We start from the raw sequence: 22,616 nt of genomic DNA, 5'->3' as shown, positions 1-22,616 counted from the left end.
ATCTCATTTCCTAACCAAATCGCAAGGGCCATATGGATGGGAAGCACTTTACGTGATGCCAATACTTCATTCCTTTTACTCAATCACAATCAATTAAAATATATTGTAATATATGTATTGTCATATAATAGTTGTAAATACATTCTTGAAAGAGAAAGATTATTACTTTGAACTCATTCCACACGTGTTGTGGTGCTTGAACCTCGGCTCCACCGGGATTCCAGCCCATCCCACTATTCTTTTGTAAGTCACACAAAGATTTCACCCTTGCTTTCCAAACTCTATAATGATTCCGAGTTTGTTCCCGAGTCATATACCATGCCATGCTTAATTTTTATGGCATTTGCTATCTCTCGCCATTGTTCCCTCCTCAAACCATTGTCTCCAGTTTTCCACTTTTATGTTTGTTCTATGAGAAGTTCCATCATGAAGTAAGAGACTTCACTGGGCCATGTTGCAATATCACGTGACTTCTTGGAACCTTCCTCTCGTAGCCATTAAATCATTGTGCTTGACTAATGAAAAACTATTGTACATGTAAGAGAAATACTAAACAATGTAAATTAACAATGCATACAAGTGCAACATACCATATTGACATACAAAACAATATGGTAATCACAATAACCAAACAAAACTTGTTCAAACTAGTTTAATGTAAAATACGCATATGAGTAGCACAAGCACAAAATAATGGGCATTGTACATCAAAACATATTGTTTCTAAAAAGATTGAGATAACTCAATCTAAACACATCCACATCATACAAAATGTCCATATTCAAACTTGTCCAAAGTAGACTACGCAAAAGCAAATTACAAACATATTCAAACATTTGAGTTCCAAAGAAATTGAGATAACTCAATCGAATCATTCACATCATCAAAACCATTGAGATCATTATACATATCATCATCATCTACACCGCCTCCCATCCAGCTGCCCCACATGTTGTCGACCATGCTTCTTGGAATTGATCCCATTCCACATTACCAAGATTACCTTGAACAACATTGTCATCATCCTCGATTCCACATCTATTTCTCTTGTTATGCTAGCATTGTTGGAAGTAGATTCTTCTTCTTCCTCGGCTTCGAAAAATGACTCCTCTTCCTCATAACTATTTACAGATCAAACACAAATTATGAAGAAGAACACAAGCATTCACAATCTTGACTTGTGTCTTAAAAAGGATATTCAGGCTGATTTTTCAATATCTTGAATCTTTTCTTCAAGAGACCAAACGCACATTCAATGCAATTACGCAAAGAGGCATGTCGTAAATTAAACAACTCCTTCTTATCTTGCGGCCCCAAATTAGAGTTTTTCCACTCTTTCACGTGATATCGAACATTACGGAATGGTCTCAAGAATCCTTTCGATTAGGAAACCTAGCATCAACAAGATAGAATTTGTCTTCGGTACCACTAACCTTCCTTCTCCTACCCCTGTATGGCATTATCCAATATTCGAGAATCGATGCCGATTCTACTGCACCTGAAAGTATATTTGTAAACTTCTTGTCAAAATCGCATGCGGCTAGGATGTTTTGGGATATACATCCATGCCTATCACGAAATGAACGATGTTGTTCTACTTGAACCCATGTTGGGATATGTGAACCATCTATGGCTCCAATGCAATCCTTGAAGTATGGATAGAATCTACTACCATTACTTGTGATTCGCTTATGCGTTGTTGTACTTGGAGGCTTGAGCGAGTGGGTATAATTTCATTATTCCATCCAATACCTTGTTAAAGTATCGACTTATAGTCTCCCGAAATGGCCAAACATATGTGAAACTACTCGGTTCTTAACATTATGGCCAACTGTGTGTAAAAATATCACCACTTGTTCCTCTACTTGCACTAATTTGTTGTCATACAGAGACCCCTTTGTCGCAGCATGTCACATAAGCTAGAAAAAGCCCTCTTGCTCAATCTTATCAAGTTTCGACACGTCCTCTCCGAACCATCAATAATTAGTTGTGTCTCGTAATGCCACGGAGTCTCGAATACGGTAAGGCTCTTTATGAAGGAACATTTTTGAATACTTCTCCACCGCTATTGCAATAGCGAGCCGCCAAGATGATTACTTGTCTTGATGGTTTTCTTGTCAATCTCACCGTCACTATCACTCTCTATTTTCATGTCATCATCGATATCTCGATCATAATCCATTTATAAGCTAAGATGATTACTCTCTTTCACCTATCTCTTAAATATTCTTGAATTACAAAAAAAAAAAAAAAAAAAAATCGTTAATACAAAGCAATGTGCATACTTGATGTAACAAGAAAAATCTACAAAAGAAGAAATAAGTAAAAAACAATCTTCATAAAATTGATTGCTATATCTAATAAAAGCGAGGCCAGCTGCCTCTTTGACAAAATTTGTCAAGATTGTGGCCCCTCCCTATTTATCTAATTAGATTGGTTGAACTCTCAATCTGAGTTTTAGAAGAGGTATCCTATACTTGGAGATCTATCCCTTATGCTATTAACTAGAGTCTCCTAAGATTCTCCCATTATTATTATACATAATAATAATGGCTTCCTATAAGCCTCTCAAGGTGGAATCAATTGGGACTCGAATTTTAGAGGAATGTAGCCATCAAAGTAACTTGATGAAAATCTTCTTTATCACATTATGGATGGATCTACCACAAACTGGAAAAAGTCTAGCATTCCTCTCTTTCTAAATGGTCCAATAACTAAGGTTTTTATAAAAAGAATCCATGCCTAAACTACATTGATTGCGAGATAAAACCAAATATAGATATCTCTAGAACTTCCAATAACGATACTACATCTCAATCATAAAAGTAATAGCTGAAAGAAAACAAGCTGAGTACATCTAAGACAATGGTTAAATAGTTTGGGAAAACTGTCCGAATCAAATAATTTTACAAATGCCCATCCCCAAGGAAAATCTGTTTCATTGCATTAGAATTTACTTTCAATTTCCAATTCACGATTCAATCATGAAATGGCTACTTGTTTCCCAATCGATGTACATTTTTTTTGTTAGACAATCAATGTACATTTGAGGTTCAAATCCAGAGCAATACAGCCATACAAGAAATATCACTGAAATAGAAGTTTAAGAGAGGAAAATGAGAATGCCCATTAATCTACATGAAGAATATTTTCCTATTCCTTCCTGGATTACTCAAGTTCAAGCACTTTTTTCCCTTTGTTTACTTGTTTCTTCTAATTTTCATGGAGAAATTTCATTGAAAGATAAGTAATTGAAAAAATAAAATAAATAGACAATATTATGTGGGGATTAAGTGATTCTCGCAATTATGTTTCTCCTCAAATATGTTTGGGTCTCCAACAACTTTAGACCTATGGAATAGAAATCATTTACGAGCGAAAAACACTAGCAATATGACAGTAGTAAGTTATGAGTTACAACTATTGATCCAGAACCCAATGCAAGGCCTCACGGTGTAAAGAAGTTGGAACCAAGGTATCAAGCGGCAAGATTGAATGTGGTAGGCTATACTTTTGATGTACTAGCATATTTTCATCCGACAATCCCATTATCGAGGTATAGTTATGATGTACTAGCATATTTCCTCTGTCTATAAAAAAATTACTATAATAATGCATGTGAGGAGGACGATGTACACCTTCGGCTCGAGAACCTTATCCAAGAAAACAAAAACAGAAAATAAACAAGGAAAAGAAAAAACTAAGCTGTGTGAACTGCAACTCCTTCCCCCCTTCAAAAGAAAAAATTCAATGAACATTTTCATACAAGCAATAGGTAGGCACAAGAAAGTGGTGAATCAACCACAAGCAGCAAAAGAGAAGGATCAACTCCACTTCAACTCATTAATAGTTATCTCAATACACTATCATCCCTTTGTCCCCTCACTCCCCTTCGAATTGGCTTTCAAAGTTTTTGGATTTAGTAACCTCCTCCCAATGACACTTTTTTTTGTGTGTGTGTGGGGGGGGAGATGAGGTAGAAGAAAAGAATATAGAAAGTAACTGAATCCAAGAAAGTTACTAAAAGACTTGCTTTCTAATTTTTGACCCGAAACTCAAATCTAATAAATTTCTAATTCGCTTGCAATTTTAGCAACTCCGGTAAAAGCATTCCAAGTACCTAAAAAATTCAGGAAAAATACTGAATAAACACTAAATGGACAAGTATTTGGACCTGGTTTTGAAGATTTATGCCTACAATAACCACTTGACGAAGTTACTGAAGCATGAGGGCATGGGTACCGAAGCATCAATCTATGCAATTCAGAATACAACTCAGGTGAACTAAAACAGTACAAAGAGAGAGAGAGAGAGAGTAGTTCCCTAAGCTAGCTAGGGGCAAGGTAGTCAAATCCACAAGCAAATAAATATAAGAGGAATTAATGGAGGATTCAAGGATGAAACAAGGGCGTGGGGTGGGGACCATGTGACCCTTTTCACCATTAAAAGAAATAAAGAGAAATTCTATTTATAATTTAAAAAAAAAATTGAAAATACCTCAAACTCTCTCTCTCCCTATGTGCTATTTATTTAATCGAAAATAGAGCATTTTACACTAAGACAGACTCGGCTACTACTAGTTAGCATCTAGGTGGTTGGTGGTGTATACCCATCACTCACTTCGCTTCTTCGTCTGGTCTTTTTCTACTAATACTACTTGGGAGTCTTGGACTTCTATGGCCATGGGCATGGGTATGTGTAAAACAGTACTCGCCTATGTCTCTAATAAAGTCTCCGGCAGCTCTCTTCTATTGGCTCACAAGTCGTCATCTTCTAGAATCCAAACATTTGGTCATTTGGCTCAATGGAGGTCATTCTCCCTCTCTCTGTTTGTGTTGTTGGTGTGTGTTTAGGGAAGGTGGTCCTCTGTTTGTTTTGTTTTTTTAATTATTTTTTGAATGTGTCTAACTGTACGCATTTTTCTTGTTCGATTAATAAACTACAATCTATTTTTCGTCAATGGGAACATGTACGTTTGAATGAAGGAGAGCACATCCATCTCATGAAGGAGTTGTTTGTTGGTTGTGAAAGCATTGAATGGCAGGTATTACAGCCGAAGGTGAAAAAATCACCTGTTTTTTGAATTTCTAGCATATTTTGGTTCAAACTGTTGGACTGCCACTTAAGATTGGATGTACAAAGGCAGAAATGAATTAAAGACTAAATCAAAAATCCAGGTGTAAAAACTCACCTGAACAGGAACCCTAGACAAATCTTCGGTTTACACTTGAAAGAAGAACACCCAAATTAGAACTAAAACCCTAAAAAACAAAAAATACAAACTACAAACTCCATGTTCTAGGACAGAGAAACAGAGAGAAAGAGAGAGCACAGATGCAAAATGGGTATGAAATAGCAGAGAGGGAGTGACAGAATCCGACAGAGAGAGATGAAAAGAACAATGAGATTTAGGAACGACATACCCAGGGAGCGAGAGAATCGCGAGACACTCCTATTCTTTCGAATGGTAGCAGAGAGGGAGGTATAGAGTCCGAGAGTGAGATCTGATCTTGCTCTCTTCTTCCCTTGCGAGACACTCTGTTCACCCTTCTCTTCTCGATCGCGAGAGAACGCAAGTCGCGATAGCCAGGTTTTTCGATTTAGGGCACATAGGTATGATCCTCTTGGATTATCCTATTTATACCTAGGCTGTAATTTGTAATCCAAATCTGAGTTCTCCTATAAAGGTGAACTCAGATGAATGATCTAATATAGTGTAAAATGTAGAATTACATAATTCTTGTCGTCCGTTGGAATTAGGATACCAAACGGTTTAAAAAATTCAGAATCATGGTCCAACAGAATGATGTTCGGTCGATTTACACAACCAAACGCAGTCTAAGGTGAGCCTAGGACCTAGTGACTCTAGGAAGGCTTAGACACCTCTTCCTTGTCCCTGGGAGCTTGGGGCACTCCAAGCTTCAAGCTGGAGCAAAAGCCCTTTGAAATCTCGAGAGAGACTATCGGTGGACGAACGACTGGATCCACAAATCGTGGTACCACCCATCAATCCGCCCAGTATAACCTCTATATGTTGGCCTGAGTGGACGAAGACACGAATTCACTCTATTTACCTTCGCCCAAAGCCTGTTACTCTCGGGTTTGTCTCAAGAATTGAACGGGTGCAGGGGCGGACCCAAGAAGCACATCCGCCCGTTAATCCGCTCCCTTTTAAGTGTGTCTCAGGTGTCGATTGGATGCACCACCAAACTCAAGTAAGAAGTTTCGCTCGCTCTATTTTTTACCTTTTGGCCTGAATAGAGTCAAGGGCAGATTCACCTCTGCTGAGACCACCCGTGAGTCCGCTCGTGCTGTCTTTGTTGAAATCTGATTTTAACCTTATGGGGCCTAGCATGAGACCCTTCTATGCATGCTTTAATGATTGTTTTTGTATTCCTAGGCTACCTAACTCGATGGATAGCAGGAAGCCCAGGTGAGATTCATGTCAACCACACACGACGACGCCCGTGTTAGGTGAGTGGGTTCTGGGTGATTTGTTGGGTTTGAATATATATTAATATGAAATCTTAAGCATGCTATTATATATCTATAAGCATTGTGCGCATTGCATTATTTTCCAAATGTGATCTATTGTGAATGTGATATTATGCTCACCATTGTATCGGGCTACGATGCCCGGTGTGCCGGTACCAGAACCCCAAGTTATTTAAATTATGAAAACTGTTGTATGTCATCCTAAACTGTATGTGCCGTGCCGTGCTGGTACCCGGGTACTAGATGGAATGGGACGTTGATACACCCAGAATACCTCTCGGGATGATAGAACTTGCATATAGTATATCTGTGGCTAGGATGCTTGTTCCCTTATGTTACGACCCTTGCCAACAGGGGTTTATGTGTTGGATAGTCTGAGCATCTATGCTCTGTGGAGGTGGGAGAGGCCAAGACAGGGGTAGTGATGGCTATCGGGGTCTGCCACTGGGTGGTCATGATGGCTTCTATCGGCGTAGGTCCCCTCGTGATAATTGAGGTTTCACTGGGGCGATAGGATAAGTGACCCTCAGTGTCTCTCGAGTTATCACAGTAGCATATACTTGACCGATAGAATTGTGTGTTAGGTGAAAAATGAATCTAACATTGGTATGCATCATTTTGATTAATATTGAATGTATGGTGTATGTGCATTCCCCTTTGCTCCCTCACTAGCTAGTGTAGCTAACCCCGTTGCGCAACCCCTTTTTAGTTGTTATATAGGAGGTACTACTTAGATGAGCACCGTTGGATGCGAATCAAGTGAAGCCAGTGGTTGTGACTTGGATGTAGATGTACACCCAAGATTCGTGCCCTTGGGGGCAATTATTTGTTATTTTATTATTTTTTGTCTTCATTCCACCATCATGTATAAACTGTGTGTTTATTTATAGGGAGAGTAATGAATGGTTACTTATGTTAGAATTGTAATATGTGTTATCATTAGATAACCGATGCTCTATAATTTCACATGATTTAATTTAATTTTGCTTGCGCTAACTTTGTATCTAGGACGCCTTATTCCATATTGGTACGTTCCCTTTCTGTTATCAAGATGTGATAACAGGGTGGCCTGTGACTCAGGACACTGCATCTATGATCCTGGTAGGTGTTGGGATGATGTGTGATTGTCCCAGTCATACCCCTATGTGGAAAAATATCTTACATCGGGATAGGGGCGTGACAATTTTGGTTCATGAAGTGGACTTCTGGGTTTGAACCTGGCTGGGAGTCCCCCATTGCACCCTTTTAGATATCCCTCCCAGGACTTCCTGTGAATCTCTACCAAGGAAATTTGCTTCTGTCGATAGCAGGGACTATTAGAAGAGTTCTTCGTGTAGATGGAGCGACTGCAAGTTGCACATGCACTATTGCTGCTAGCGTTTGCGCGGAGCTCGATCTTAGGGATCAGCCACCCCCAAAGGTTTGGATAGGATGCGGAGGAGAGGGCTTCTATCAAAAGATTGTGTATGAAAGGCTCCTAGTTTACTGCAGTTCGTGTTCCAAATTGGGGCACACCAAAGAGGTGATCGTGTCGTTAACCAGTCAAAAATAAAACCCTAAATTAATCTAGCAAGTAGCAAGTAAGGGGTCGATCTACGGGGAACAGGAAGGCTAAATTACTAAGATGATGAGATGAAAGTGATGAAAATTAAATTGCAATAAATCTGATTTTTAAACTAAGAACAAAAGAAACAACTCTAAGTTAACAATGATATGCAAATACGGGAGAAGACTATCTTTAGGATTCGAATCCCCAATGGGTTTCTATTCAATTCGGTTGCATGCTTTGATTTATTATAACCACAGGCCTAATAATACCACAAAATATAGGGTTCCTCCTAGGTATGGACTATCTTGACGAGTACTATCGTCCTACGCTTATAGGGCTTGGCACGCTTAGTTCGTTTAGCTATAATCCATCATCGGTACAACCACATAAGAATAGAATACCATTGCTTGAATGAAAAATAATGAATCACAGAAATAAAATTTTCCAACTAAATATATCAATTAAAATCATCCAAATCGGGATGGGGTCTCAACATCAAGCAATCAAGAATGCAAACCAAAATTTTCAATAGCAAACACCATTAGTTCATCTACACCTAAAGATAGAGGGAACTTAGCCAATCATGGTGCTAAGAGACAAAGGGAAGCAATGGTGACAACGATCTATGGCGATGAAGCTGCTGGAACAATGATCACTCCCTCCTCCCCTTGCGGAACCCAAAATCCAAAACACCAACAAGAAGAAAGAGGAAAATAGAAAAAAAAAAAGAAGAGAAAGAGAGCACGGTTTTATTGCTTGGAATGGAATGGAATCCCCCTATCTGTCCGTGGGTTTTTATAGCTGTTGTTTTCAAAAGAAATTAATAAAAAAGAAAAGAAAAAGAGAACGTGAGAGATGGAAGTGAGGTAGAGATAGAGAATCCGTGAGGGATTTGGAAAGAAGAGATATAAGAGGAGAGAGAGAGAAGTGGAATAGAATTAGGAAAGGTGGGACCCGTGAGGGATTTGAGAGGGAGAGGGAGAGGGAGAGGGAGAGAGAAGAATTGAAGTTGGAGAGATAGAACCGTAGTAGATGAGAGAGAGATATTAGGGAGGAGAGAGAATTTAATCTAAATTATAAATTTGATCAAAATTCTCTTTTTGAGAATATCTCTCCTTCCTGGCCCTAGGTGGACCCAACCCGAGAATTAAAGTTGCTCCAATTAATATCCCGGGCGGTATGAGCCTAATATCGGATATCTTCTGAAAATTTCCAAATTTTATGAAATTATGATTATGCCCTTAGGTCTTCAGTGAAGCTTTTTCCCATCTCGCCCTTGATCACATGTGAGCCGATCCATGGGTTGACTAGTGCCTAGATTGTATCGAATCCTTCCACTCAACATCTTTTATGTGCATGACCCTGTAACACCCTTTTTTATATTTTTACCCCTGAGATCAAATTCGATGGAACTAGGTGGGAACCACCCCTTGAACTCAAAAATCCAAGAGGTCTTCATTGGGCCGGCCTTGTGTAGCATTGAACTCCTCCAACTTGGTTTTCTCAATTTAGGCTCCGAAAATGCACTTTTTCTCTAATTCTTCCCATATGCCGAAAATACCCATGTACCCTGAAAATACAGAAAAGTACCCGAATAGCTCCATTCTAAGCAGATAAAAACGCAGAATTAAATGGGATAATTTCACACATAAATGTGCTCATCAAATACCCCCACACTTAGATTTTGCTAGTCCTTGAGCAAAAAGAAAATAAATAAAACAAAAATCCTAACTCACTTTTGTAGGAATCACGGTTGCACTTAGCATGTGCAACAAGCCTTTAAACCCCTAGGTTACCCCTAGTGGACGAGTTTTGTCTCGTGAGTGTTTGCAGGGAATATATACACAAAATTCATGATTGCAAGTTTAAATTTTGACAATGGGTAAGAAGCACACACCAAACCCGAAACTAAGATGCCCTACTTAAGATCAAGAAGACAAAGGTACCCCCACACTTGAGCTCTTATTACCCAGTATTGATTCTAGCAACAGGTACACATCCTAATTAGGGAATCTTCCCATATCTTCCAAACACCACATTACTTAAGGTGAGACCACTCATGACGTCGAGGGCACCAAGGACTTTAGGCTTGGGAGCAGTTTTTACCATACAATTGTACCAAGGCAATGACATTTCTTTTTTTTTTCAAAACAATGAACTCCATTTGTTACTCCACTACTGTTCCTCAAATGCCATGCAGGGTCACTACACAAGACACCCGAGCTACTTGGTAGCTTTGTTTCTTACATATATCCATAAGGATAGTGATGCTAGAGTTCTTTTTCAGAGATTTCACCCCAAGAAGTGTCGATCAAGTCACCTCGCTTCCTGAGGCGGAGTGCCCTGTCTAGCTCCAAGGAATTCAAATCTTACTTTTATTTATTTATTTATTTTTTTAAATTACGTGATTCTCAGATCCGTGCAATGTTCTAGCCTTTTAAGCTTTCTAGAAGGCTCATGTAACGAGCTTTAAGCCAATCACTCCCAAGCCAGATGGCTTTAGGGGATTGAGTGTGAAACACTCCTTGGGCTTACTCACTCAAACCAAAAAGGCTACAAGCCCGAACTAGATTCAAGAATACTAGTAATAATAACCTAATTGATCACTCCAATTGTTTTACGAGAGACTCCGGGCTTGTGGCCTAGATGCCTCGGTTACTAAGTTGAAGCAAAAGAACTAAACTCTCATTATTTTTTTTTTTATGTCGTGCCAAAACTAAACTTGGTCTCAGCTCCTAACCAAAAGCTCAAAGAAACACAAGATAGCCAAGTGGTCTGTCCCTTCGACAAGATGGGGCTCTTATTGTCTAAGTCAAAACCCACCTTAGGATACATACTAGCTACTGTCCTCTAAACAGGGTTTTCATTACTTTAGATTAGGGTTCCTAAGTCTCTTTCTCCCGCTTTTCGCATCAAGGTAACAGAGAGACATGTAAAACTTACCAAAAGCCAAAAAAATAAAAATCTGTCAATCGGTCTCACCCCTTCCCCCCACACTTAAAGTATGCAATGTCCTCAATGCATGTAGAAGAATAAAAATAGGAATAAGGGAAGGAGTGTACCAGGAATCAGCAATATATGGCAGGACAGTGCATCCAGCAATCAGTAGCAGCTACCTAAAAAAAATAAAAACAAACACAAAAATAAAAGTAATAAAGAAAAAAATAGTGGGTTGCCTCCCACAGAGCGCTAAGTTTAGAGTCTTCAGCTAGACTCAGACTGACTCACGGAGGGTCAAGGATCCAATCATACCAAGGAGTCGGTTTAGAAGAAGGTTGGGGAGATGTAACCGAAGGGGGGAATGGCTCAAACCTAACTGTCCAAGGTGGCCGTTCTAAAGAGGGTGAGGAATCTAGCAAAGTATGCACCTCTTCAGTATATGCCTCAGACTCATCTCCAAGCATCACATAGTGTTACAAAGGGTCATCAATAAGCATGTGAGAAGTGTGATCACCCACAACTTCGTCTAATAAATCCAACGCAAAACGCTCTTCTTCTCTAAAGGAACCAAAGGATGCATTAAAGATGTTGAGCCTAAGCTTCTTATTCCCAAAAGAGATGTCCATGGCACCCGCTCTATAATTTATGCAAGCATTCGCAGTAGCTAAGAAGGGGCCCCCTAAAATGATAGGGAGAAGCTTGGCTGTGGTGGCTGTATCCATATCCAGGACAAGGAAGTCCACAGGAAAGTACAATTCTTCCACCTTCAATAAAACATCTTCTAACAACCCACGAGGTGTTTTGATTGAACGATCAGCCAACTGAAGGATAACCTCAGTGGGTTTCAAATCTCCTAAACCAAATCTGTCATAGACTGAACTAGGCAAAATATTCACACTAGCCCCTAAATCAAGTAGTGCCCTACTTATGGAGAGATCTCCAATGATGTAAGAAATAAGAGGTGCACCTAGGTCCTTAAGCTTAGGGGGTAGGTGGCTGGAAATTATCGAACTAACCTGTTCACTCAAATGGACGGTCTTGGGGATTTGAGTTCTCAACTTACGCTTTTGGGTGCAGAGGTCTTTCAAAAACTTAGCGTAAGCATGAACTTGCTTGATTGCATCCAAGAGGGGGAGATTGATGTGAACTTGTTGGAACAAGTTGATCATCTCTTGCATCTTTTCACCCTGTTTACCCTAAGGGGGTAAGATGGTGTCTGAAGGGCTTGGGGAAAAGGGACCTTTAGAATGTAATAATCAGGTGATGGTCCCTCCACAATAGGAATGTACAGCCCCTTCCTTGGGAACTGATGAGTGGGTTTCACAGGTGGTGTTTCAGTAATGGAATCATGTGTGTCTACATCACCACCAGTTTCTCTCGGGTTGACTCAGTCTCTCCCTGACTTTGAGAACTAGTGGGCAGTGTCCCATTACTGGCTAAGGGTGCATCAGGTTTTTCCACCCTGTTGCCACTCCTCAGGACTGTGATCGACTGGACTTGCTTTTTCCCTCGACCCGTTTGACTATTTGGGTTACCTATTACCTGACTTGGCAATTGGCCAGCCTCCCTCCTACTTATATCATCGGCTAGCTGACCCAGTTGGATCTCTAGCTTATTAATGGACTGAGTATGTGAGTGAAGTAGCTATGTGTTCTGCTCGAGTCCACTTAATGCTTTTAGCACCTTTTCCTCAAAGGATTGATTCTGTTGGGGTTGAGGATATGGTGGTTGTCCACTCATATAGGCATTGGTTTGAACATTAAATGGTGGCCTATATGGTGGGTTTGGAGGATTATTAGGTATTGAGTTTCTCCATGAAAAGTTTGGGTGGTTTCGCCATCCCGGGTTATAAGTATTGGAAAATGGATCATTACGCGGTATAGGGAAACTTTGAGCCATTTGCACCTGTTCCTGAACAAACTCAGGGTATTGTGCAGCCGAAGGGCAGTTCGTCACATAGTGACTAGGGCTAGCACATAGGGCACAGGCTTCAGTCTGATTGGGTGGAGAGAAACTCATTGGGAAAAGGGACATAGGATGCTACCCTATAGACATCAAATAGTCCAGTTTCTTGGACAACATATCAACCTTAGCAGTCATCTCTACAGTTGGATTGATCTCATAGAGACCACCCTTTATGGTTGCCCTATATGTGGAATCTCAGTCCGAGAGGCCGAAGCATGATGTTGGAAATTGTCACTAAGGGTTTCAAAAAGATCCCATGCTTCCGTCTCATTCTTATGCATAAATGTTTCACCACAAGAGGAGTCTACCATCTGCCTATATCAGTCATGGAGGCCATCATAAAAGCACTAGACTAACTACCATTTTGGGACAGCATGGTGGGGGCACTTCCTAAGTAATTCCTTAAGTCTTTCCCACGCTTCATGAAATTGGTCGCCCTCTAATTGGGAGAAACTAGTAATGGCTCTTCTAAGGCTATTAGTCCGGCCAATGGGGAAGAATTTTTTTAAAAATTCCTGCTACATCCCCGCCCATGTAGAAATCCTAACCAAATCTAGGGAATGGAGCCAGTGTTTGGCTTTGTCCTTTAGGGAAAATGGGAATAGGAGTAACTTTAGGGCATCTTCAGGGAGGTTTTGAAATTTGACTGTAGAGCACACCTCTAAGAACTCATCAAGATGCTTGTAAGGCTCCTCATTAGCAAGTCCATAATAGGATGGTAACATCTGTATGATGTTGGACTTGATCTCATATTGAGCAGCCTGAATGGCAGGCATCTGAATGCAAGATGCAGGGGTATAGGCAGTTGGAGTGAAGTGCTCACTCAGTGGTCTTCCTGGTTGGTTTTCGTCACCCATTTTATTACTATTATCCTTATCCTTAGGTACATATCGCACTATTTCTAGGTCAAGGGAAGTCAAGTTGGGGTGCAAAGGACACCGACCATGCATGAAACACAACACAGGTTGAACGTGCTAATTAAACAAAAATTAAATCTAGTAAATTAAAACGTGATAATTAATAAAAACAATTGATAAAAATAAAAATCAGAAATAAAAAGTAAAAAAAAAAAAATAACTAATTTAAAACTAATGAAAATACTTACCTGGTGTTGGCGGTTGCGTAATTCCACGTGCTGCCCCCGATGAACAGTTGCACATATGATCTTAAGGTGTTGGGGGAATTAAAATTAAACCTAAACACCCAATCTAATGTTGGAATTAAAAAAAAATTACATAAAATAATCCTAATTACATAAAGTTTAGGAATTAAAAGTAAACCAAATGGACAGCTTGTCCTTACTCGATCTACTCAGCTTCCTGCACAAACAAAGAGAACGTTAGGTATATTAAAATTAACCTAATAAAGAGATTAAAAATAAAAATAAAAATTCTGCAATTATAAAATTAAAACTAAAATAAAGTAACACAAAACAACTCAATCAATCTTAGCAACCGTTCTTCGGTTCTCCGGCAATGACGCCAAAATTTGATTGTGTCGTTAAACGATAAAAAATAAAATCCTAAATTAATCTAGCAAGTAGCAAGCAAGGGGTTGATCTACTGGAAGGCTAAATTACTAAGATGATGAGATGAAAGTGATGAAAATTAAATTGTAATAAATTTGATTTTTAAACTAAGAACAAAAGAAACAAATCTACGTTAACAACGATAAACATATATGGGAGAATACTATCTTTAAGGTTCGAATCCCCAATGGGTTGCTATTCAATTCGGTTGCATGCTTCAGTTTAATAGAATCACAGACCTAATAATACCATAGAATGTAGGGTTCCTCCTAGGTATGGACTATCTTGACGAGTACCATCGTCCTTCGCATATAGGGTTTGGCACACTTAGTTTGTTCAGCTATAATCCATCATCGGTACAACCACATAAGAACAGAATACCATTGCTTGAATGAAAAATAATGAATCACAGAAACAGAAAATTTCAACTAAATACATCAATTAAAATCATCCAAATAGGGATGGGGTCTCAATATCAAGCAATCAAGAATGCAAACCAGAATTTTCAATAGCAAACACCATTAGTTTATCTACGCCTAAAGATAGAGGGAACTTAGCCAATCATGGTGCTAAGAGACAAAGGGCAGCAATGGAACGGTGATCACTCCCTCCTCACCTTGTGGAACCCAAAATCCAAAACACCAACAAGAAGAAAGAGGAAAATAGAAAAAAGAAGAAGAGAAAGAGAGCACGGTTTGATTGCTTGGAATGGAATGGAATCCCCCAATCTGCCCGTGGGTTTTTATAGCTGTTGTTTTAAAAAGAAATTAATAAAAAATAAAAAAAGAAAAAGAGAACGTGAGAGATGGAAGAGAGGTAGAGATAGAGAATCTGTGAGGGATTTGGAAAGAGATATAAGAGGAGAGAGAGAGAAGTGGAATAGAATTCGGAAAGGTGGGACCCGTGAGGGATTTGAGAGGGAGAGGGAGAGAGAGAGAGAGAAAGAATTGAAGTTGGAAAGATAGAACCGTAGAAGATTTTTTTTTTTTGACAAAAATAGAATCGTAGTAGATGAGAGAGAGATATTAGGGAGGAGAGAGAATTTAATCTAAATTATAAATTTGATCAAAATTCTCTTTTGGAGAATATCTCTCCTTCTTGGCCCCGGGTGGACCCAACCCGAGAATTAAAGTTGCTCCAATTGATATTCCGGACAGTATGACCCCAATATCGGATATCTTCTAAAAATTTCCCAATTTTATGAAATTACAATTATGCCCTTGGGTCTTCAGTGAAACTTCTTCCCATCTCACCCTTGATCACATGTGAGTCGATCCATGGGTAGACTGGTGCCTAGATTGCATCAAATCCTTCCACTTAGCATCTTTTATGTGCATGACCCTGTAACACCCTTTTTACATTTTTACCCCTGAGATCAAAATCGATGGAACTAGGTGGGGACCACCCCTTGAACTCGAAAATACAAGAGATCTTCATTGGGCCGGGCTTGTGTAGCATTGAACTCCTCCAACCTGGTTTTCTCAATTTAGGCTCCAAAAATGTACTTTTTCTCCAATTCTTTTCATATGCCAAAAATACCCTTGTACCCTAAAAATACAGAAAAGTACCCGAATAGCTCCATTCTAAGCAGATAAAAATGCAGAATTAAATGAGATAATTTCACACATAAATGTGCTCATTAAGAGGCCTGCAAGAAAGCCCTTGAGAAGAAGTTACAATTGAAAGATGGGATCATTGCGAACGTTGCAAGGGAGGGCCCTTCCTCAGGGGAGGGGGTTGTTTCTATCCGGCAACAGGAACGTCTTGATGAAGGCGAAGCCTCTGAAGGGGGAGATGCAACATGGCACACTGTGAAGCATGGCTGAAGAAGGGGAGGGCGATGGACTCTTGCTCATCGTTGGAAGGCGCAAGGTGCTGCCCAAGCAGTTGTCTCAAACCCTGCAGAGGGTAACACGGTCAGGCCAATAGAGCAACAGGATACTCAGGAAGTCGGAGAGGGGCTTGGCTTTGCCTCAAGTAATGAACTCCCACATGCGATCATAGAAATTGATGAGTCTTCGGAGCAGCTGGGTTAAAACCCAGTGCCACAATGAGGAATTTGGTGATGGCAAAGCCTCATGTTGAGGGCATGCACGCAGGGTTGGGAACCAATAAGGGGGGCCTTGAGCCTCCATTACATGCGGTAACGGTAGAGCAGGTGGGTGCACCCACTGATTTGGGTGAAGAAGAGAAAGCGCAGAGGTTGCCCAGGCTGGAGACGGGCGCCCGATCGTTTGGAGCCTCACCAACGCCTAATTTCCATGAGTCCTGTCTAGGCTGCAGAGCCCTGGATGATTGCTGCACTTAAAGAGCAGATCAGGAGGTAGACTTTGAAACGTGCAAGGAGAAACTCAAGGATTTTTATGGAACCCTGGTGGAGAGGTTACATCGAACCTTTGGAGTCAAGAACTTGGTTGGGAAGAAGGAGGCTAGCAGCAAAACCCTGTTGGGTTCAAGGCAGAAGTAGGGAAAGCAGCGGCCCTTTACTAGATCAATGGATCCTAAAAGAGCTGCCAAGGTAGTTCCTAAATGAATTGTATTTTTTGGAATGCTTGCGGCATAGGAAACAAGCCTACGTCAAGGAGGTTGAAAGCATTAGTGGTCAATCACAAGGTCAAACTGGTGGGGTTGGCAGAGCCGAAAGTTGGTTTTGTCAAAGCTGTGAAAATAATGAGAGGCATGAATGGATTGTGTATGCTCCAACGGTACAGAATTTGGGGATAGGCTGTGGGTGTTTTGGAAGAGCAATATCTAGGTGGTGGTGACTGATACACACCATCAATACATCATGGTTGAATGTGTTGATGCTACCAAATCTTTTAGATGCTTTTTCACCTTTGTACATGGAGATTGTCAGTTATCTGTAAGGAGGGAGCTGTGGACGAAGTTAGAATGCTTTTCAAGATCCTACACCATTCCCTGGGCAGTGGGAGGAGATTTTAATGCTGTTTTGTCACCTTTAGAGAAAGTAGGGGTAGGCCAACGTGCTCCCTATCACTCCAAGAGTTTGGGGATTTTGTTAATCAGATGACCCTCATGGATGTGGGGTATGTGAGCAACATGTAAACGTGGTCCAACCAGCAGGAAGGGGTCTCTAGAATCCTGGCATGGTGGATAGATTCTTGGTCAACACAGCCTAGATGGCAACTTACCAATCACTCCAGGTTAGTAATTTAAACAGGGACTGCTCGGATCACTCCCCTATTTTGCTAAGTTTCTCTTTAGCTGTGCCCCCCTTTTAAATTTTAACAGATGTGGCTACATCACCCTGGGTTCCATGATAAAGTTAAGGAGATTTGGGGAAAGCAGGTTGATGGGCCTCCATGCTTGGTGCTCCACTTAAAATTGAAGGATCTCCGCTCTGGCTTGCGCACTTGGAACAGAGAGGTGTTTGGCAACGTACACCAAAATGTAAGAAATGCAGAAGATGAAGTCTGTAGAGCTGAGGCAGCCTTTGACCAGCTGTCCAATCCACTAAACAAGGCAAATCTACAGGAGGCTCGAGAAAGGCTCAAAGGGGTTCTTTTGCAAGAGGAAATTTTCTGGAGGCAGAAATCAAGGATAACCTAGGTAAAAGAAGGAGATCGAAACACAAAATTTTTTCACTCCATGGTGCAGGTCTGAAGACAAAAGGCAATAATCAACAAAATTAAATCTACAGAAGGGGGTGTGGTTGGAAGAGCTAGAAGATATAAGGGGGGAGGCAGTTAGGCACTTTGCCAATCTCTTTGCTTCTCAAGGATGTGAGGTGGATGAATCCCTGTTAGATTGTATTTGTTACACCCGCACCCAAGATATACCCCTATACCCTGGGGCAGTTTAGACCTTTACCTAAGGGGCAATGCCACAGTGGCACTGGCCAACACCTGTAACCTTAGACTTAAAATATTACTTAAAGTATCCCCTAGAAGACTTGGAAGTGTGGGCCAAAGCCCCATAACTTTTCTTGAAGTTTGGGCCCTGACAGCAGCATTAGAGTCACGAACAGACTCACTCGTACAGAATTCGTTCGAGGATCCGCTCGTGCTGTCATCTGCCTTTTTGGTTCCTTTTCCCGTGAGACCCACATCCCCGTATCCCGGACACTATAATTAGACTTTTAGACTATATGGACCCCAACCCTTGCCATTAGATGGTTAGTTGAACCATGAAAATGGGCCCACAAAGTATAACTTAAATGAATAATGGGTTTTATACACCCTAACCTAAACCAAACATGGCCTAAGACCCATTTGGCCCTTAAAAGGATAAGAGAATCCTTATTCTCTTATCTCTGTCCCTCCCAAGTAAACCGTGGAGGAGAAGAGACAAGAGAAGAAGGAGAAGAAGGAAAGAAGAAGAAGAAGAAGTAGAAGTAGGAGAGGAATAGGTGATCGAGTCATTGAACCAATAAAAAATAAACCTAACTAAACACTAAAACAGTGGAAAGTACGGGTATCGAATCTACGGGGAATAGAGGCTAAGTTGCATGAAATTAAATCAAGTCTAAGATGAAACTAAAAACGCAAATTAATTAATTTAAAGCTAACACTAGTAACTGCTTAAACCGAATAGAAGATGGTGAGAAAATACTGTTTTTAGGTTGAATCAACTTTAATTCAGATTCATCATTCAATCTCTCTTATATTCGGCTCACGGCGACTACAAGCCCCATGACAACCACAGAAAATAGGGTCCCTTCTAGGTATAAAGTATCTTGGCAAAATTGTTGTCCGATCGCTACAATGAATCGAAAGTTCAAAGAACTCGGGTACGGATAATCCACTCGGGTATACCGTATCATCGATACGACCACATGAATCAATTCAATACTATTGCTTGGTAGGTTAAATTGAATCACAAATAAATTACCTAAATTACCACAAAATCTACTCATTTTTCAACATAAATGAAATAAATGACTAATTAAATCATCCTAAAGTTAGGTTTAGTTATACAAGCCAAAGAATTAGAGGGAACAAGAGAGTAGAAGCAATGGCAGCAATGGCGATGATAGATGCTCTTCTTCTTCCTCTTCTTCTTCCTCTTCCAGTCTTCTTCTCCCCAAAACCGTTAACCCCCTTTTGCTCTCAGTCGTTCAATCTCCCAATTCAATTCTCCTCTCCCCCTTTTTGTACTCCATCCGTATCCTTCTTTTAGGGGAGAGGTGATATATTTTGAATTAAAAATAAAACTGAAAATAACCCATGGGAGTTGCGTTCCACTAGGAGAGTAAGAGAGAGGGAAAGACAACCTGTGAGATGGGGATGGGAGAGAGAGGCATGTGAGATGGGATGACTTAGAAAAAAAGGGTAAAAAAATAGAAAGAGAGAGAGATAAAAAGATATTTAATAGTTTGTTTTTAAATTAACAAACTAGAAAGAGAGAGAGAGAGGTTTACGTGAGAGAATATTTCTCTCTTTCTTTTATTTTGTTTTTCTTCATACTCTCCAACTTTGCCATAATCCATCTTTGGCCATAATCCCTCCTTCCTTGAACCGAATTGACTCGACCCAAGAATTAAATGTTAACCATTTAATTTTTCTGATGCAATGAGTCCAATATCAATTTTTCTTGAGAAATTTCCTCTTTGTCAAATTACGATAATGCCCGGAGATGACTATTTGCACACATGCGAACCCTTGACCCAGCTGGTAAACATCCAAAACCGGCTAAAGGGACTGATTCTATCACTGATTCATGCTTTTCTCCTTCCAGACCTGCAATCATAGAAATCACATAATAATATCAAATCCTTCATAAATATTCAAATACAAACCGTAAATAAATAGTGATTTCTATCTAAGATTATAGCCCAATCACACTCCCCAACTTAGCCTTTTGCTCGTCCTCGAGTGAAAGAGAATAAAGAAAATAACTGACTCGACTCTCTGGTTCATAAACAATCTATCTATAGATGATACATTCAAAGAGATAATGACAGTTTACAATTGCACATCAACTCATAGGATGCTTGGCTCATGGAAACTCAAGAGCTAAGCAATGAACGAGGACTTCTCCTAAGCCATCAAGTGCTCACTTTCTGCTTTTTCAATCCACTGGTTCACCATGAATTGTGACATCTAAACCTTTTATAAATGCACATGCTAGCTCGTGTAACACCTCATAATCATTGTAGCTTACTTATTTTTCTCTCAAAACATTTTTCTTTTCTTTCTTTCTTTCTTTCTTTCTTTCTTCTTTTTTTTTTTATTTTTTTTATTTTTTTATTACGTGATTCTCAGATCCATGCAATGTTATGGCCTTTTAAGCTTTCTAGAAGGCTCATGTAACGAGCTTTAAGCCAACCACTCTCAAGCCAGATGACTTTAGGGGATTTAGTGTGAAAGACTCCTCGGGCTTACTCACTCGAACAAAAAAGGCTACAAGCCCAAACTGGATTCAAGAATACTAGTAATAATAACATAACTGGTCACTCCAACCGATTTACGCGAGACTCCGGGCTTGTGGCCTAGATGCCCAGGTTACTAAGTTGAAGCAACATAACTAAACTCTCATAATTTATTTATTATTTATTATTTATTTTTTATTTTTCTTAAAGAAAGAGGATGCAACACCATTAAGCAGTGGTCTGCCTAAACATTCAAAATGTCACAAACTGGGTAGACCTATGTGTTTAGAAGTATTAAGCAAGCTCACAAATGACCGTCGGAGAAATAAGGGTTCAATACTTAACATTGTGTTGAATTAATTTTCTCACAACCTAGAGTCAAATGCACTGTGAAGTAAAAGTATCATTATAAAAATGAATGCATGAAAATGTTTCAAGAATGTAGATGAATCAGAGAGTCATATGCAGAAAAATTTCCAAAATCCTCCCTCCCCAACTTAGACGGCATTGTCCCCAATGACGACTAGAAATAACAGATAAAGAAAAATATGAGAAACAAAGGATGAGGAACGAAACCACCTGGGGTGTGGGTGTACGGCAACGAGTGAAATCACTGGAAATAACAGCACAATGAGAATTTAACTCTACTACGGGAGATGGCTCTACAAAAAAAATAAAAAAAAAAACATCAAACAACGTAAAAAGGAAAACAACAAATGCTATAAATAAAGAAAACGTGGGTTGCCTCCTAAGAGCGCTAAGTTTTACATCTTCAGCCAGACGACAGTAAAGCTCAGGGTAGTCCATCAGAAGCATGATCATAATCCACATCCACTAGGTCTAAAGACTCAATTAATTGGCCATCAGCAAGGCCATCAACATAGGGTTTCAATCTTTGACCGTTAACCTTAAAAGTTTTCTCGTTCTGCGGATTCCTGATCTCAATAGCACCATGCGGGGCAACAAATACAACCACAAAAGGCCCATCCCACTGAGATCTCAATTTTCCTGGGAATAAATGTAACTTAAAATTAAAGAGCCAAACATGCTGATTAGGTACAAAAGACTTCCGAACTATGTGTTTATCATGAAACGCCTTAGTTCGGTCCTTATAGATGCGTGAACTCTCTTAGGCATCATTGCGCAACTCCTCCAATTCAGATAGTTGGAGACGATGAGTGGAACCAGCCTGAGTCATATCAAAATTAAATGTCTTTATGGCCCAATATACTCGGTGTTCCAACTCAACCGGAAGATGACAGGCCATACCGAAAACTAATCGGTATGGAGACATACCTATAGGAGTTTTATATGTAGTTCGGTAAGCACACAAAGCATCAGTCAGCCGAGTAGACCAGTCCTTACGGTCCGGTCTAACTGTCTTCTCCAATATCCGTTTTATCTCTCGGTTCAATACCTCCACCTGACCAGATGTCTGGGGATGATAAGGGGTGGCCACTTTGTGGTTAATAGAGTACTTCTTCAGTAAAGCCCCTACCCTCCAATGTCGAAAATGAGAGCCACCATCACTAATGATGGCCCTGGGAAATCCAAAACGGCTAAAAATATACTCCTGAATGAAAGAGATAACCACCTTGTGGTCATTAGTCTTCATAGCCTTGGCTTCTACCCATTTCGAAACATAGTCAACTGCCACAAGAATATACTCATTCCCGAATGGGGCAGGAAAAGGGCCCATAAAATCGATACCCCAAACATAAAAAATCTCAACCACTATGATAGGACTTAGGGGCATCTCATCACGTCGGGATAGATTGCCAACTTGTTGGCATCTCACACACGCCTTG

The 22,616-nt window shown here is 40.1% G+C and overlaps 1 non-coding gene across 1 annotated transcript; it reads left to right on the top strand.

Annotated features, from left to right (window-relative positions):
• The first annotated feature begins 13,318 nt into the window (after nucleotides 1-13,318).
• LOC122649206 lies at nucleotides 13,319-13,425 on the top strand. The gene has a single exon (XR_006331181.1). It is a non-coding gene; the product is annotated as a small nucleolar RNA R71 (small nucleolar RNA).
• Nucleotides 13,426-22,616: the final 9,191 nt, after the last annotated feature.

This window comes from Telopea speciosissima, chromosome 1 (assembly GCF_018873765.1).
Source record: "Telopea speciosissima isolate NSW1024214 ecotype Mountain lineage chromosome 1, Tspe_v1, whole genome shotgun sequence".
Classification (NCBI taxonomy): domain Eukaryota; kingdom Viridiplantae; phylum Streptophyta; class Magnoliopsida; order Proteales; family Proteaceae; genus Telopea; species Telopea speciosissima.
The sequence above is the reverse complement of the archived record's forward strand: the minus strand, read 5'-3'. Positions and strand labels throughout refer to the sequence as shown.